The sequence below is a fragment of the Salvia miltiorrhiza genome, chromosome 5 (assembly GCF_028751815.1).
Source record: "Salvia miltiorrhiza cultivar Shanhuang (shh) chromosome 5, IMPLAD_Smil_shh, whole genome shotgun sequence".
Classification (NCBI taxonomy): domain Eukaryota; kingdom Viridiplantae; phylum Streptophyta; class Magnoliopsida; order Lamiales; family Lamiaceae; genus Salvia; species Salvia miltiorrhiza.
Genome location: NC_080391.1, coordinates 29,915,126 through 29,917,227, shown reverse-complemented (window position 1 = coordinate 29,917,227; position 2,102 = coordinate 29,915,126).

The following is a 2,102-nucleotide window of genomic DNA, read 5'->3' as shown; positions in this document are numbered from 1 at the left end:
CTTCATTAAATTTTTGTAGTTGGAGAATATTTATTTAGGCGTGTTCCTAAAAGAATTTCATTTATTTATAAATCAATGTATTAATATGTTTCTTTTCATGTCATTAAAGTTTAAGTACGTAGTTATATATATATATTTTCTCTAGTGGCCCCAAATTTAGTGATATATGTCAAGTGGTCTTATATGATTTATTAGTATACAATTTAAAAAAAAAAAAAAAATTCAAGTGGATCGAAATACTTGAAGTTAGAGTCAGATTATTTTAACAATGTTAACTCTATCAAATTGTTTTAATTACATGGCTTCCAAGAAGAAAAAAAAGAGGATAATGAAGCATTATATTATCTATAATTGAGAAGAGTCATTTCCTTTCCTTCATCCTCAACCCGTCGACCTTCTTCCCCAAAAAAGAAGAACCACCATTTTCTTCTTTCAAGTTAACCTTGTAGAGAAATTTCAAGTGATAGCTGCAAAATCTTGAAAGGAAAGGGTAAATTCTTTAATTCTTTATCTCTTTATGATTCGAACTTGAAGAAATTTCTACTTTGAATTCTAGGGTTCTTCGAAAAATTTGAGAATTTTATACTAGAGTTGAGGTATGATTCTAATATTAATATATACTATGTTTCTGATGTCCTAAGCATGATTGTGGTGGGTAATTGCAGTAATTGTTACTTGATTTTGGATTTTTCTCAAGTTAGTGTAAACCCTAGGTTGAGTTCGAAAATTTTAATTATGTTCTTGAATAATTGAGTTCATATATGTGTTCTTGAGCTGGAACTATGTCATATATGAGTATATTATGAGTTTACACCACATAGTTTGGGAAGTTGATTTTATTAGTTTAGTGGAAATTAGGGCTTTTGTGTTAAGAGTGTTCCTATGCTACCTTTTGATGGAGATATGTATATTATGATGTGATTTTATTAATTATTGAGATTAGAACAGCCCTACTACCCAATTCTTTTATAAAGCTCGATTGTATAAAGAGCAGGGAAGTGATAAAGTTGCTATGTTTATGCATATAGTTGAGAGTAGTAGCATTGATGGAGTTTAATTTTAGCTCATTGAGGTTTCTTTTCATAGAGATTGAGGAGATTGATAAAGTTAGTTTATTAAACTAAATATGTATCTATTCATTGAGAATTGACAAACATCTATGATCGCTTATTCTTTTTTTTCCTTATTGAGTTAAGAGGATGAGTGGTGTTATTGTATTGATGATATGATGTGAGGAAATGTTAGAATAATAAGTTAATAGGAAACATGAGTTATTGTTATAATATTAGATATATATATATATATATATATATATATTTTCCTTACTTATTTTTCTTACGAAATTTTTATCTATTTAAAGGTTCCAGCTAGGAACGAGCGTGACACTAGGGTACAAAGTGAGTAAAGAAGATATATCAGGTGGGCTTACTAACTCAAGAAACAAAGATGCATACTTTATTATATAAAGTTTAAGTGTATGCATTTATTTTCAAAATGTTGACTTGCCAATATTTAAGATTTGTATGATACCATCTACATAGAAGAACGAATTCAGGTCCTGAGCGAGTCAGGATTTGTGTACACAGAGTGACGGTTAACCTTGAGTTAGCTTGTCGTTACGTTTGGGAAGGAGGCCTACTTCTCAACGTGTTTATTGAGATTAGTAGATATGGTACATACTTATATGAGAACTTAGTCTGCGTAGACACTTTCAGTTACTATGTAAAAACAGTTTAGCAAACACAGGTTGCTTTAGAAATCACTTGTGTATTGCTTTAAGTGGCAAGTTCAATATATAACATTATCATGCAGAGTTTCAAATGTTTTCGGCACATGTTCACTGAGTGCTTTTGGTACTCAGCCCTGCATATATTTCTAAATGTGCAGGTTAAGTTGGGATGAAGATGGAAGTGTGCTGAGCTGGAGCTTTTTGTTTATGTAAATAGTAATAGGCTCAGGATGTTGTGTCTTCATACATAACGTCCAATGATGTACTCCGCTGCAACACTTTAATTCTCTTATCACTTTTGACGTGTTGTAGAACGTTTTAAAACATTAACCTGTATATGAGCTTGACGAATCTTGGTTATGATGTTTATTTG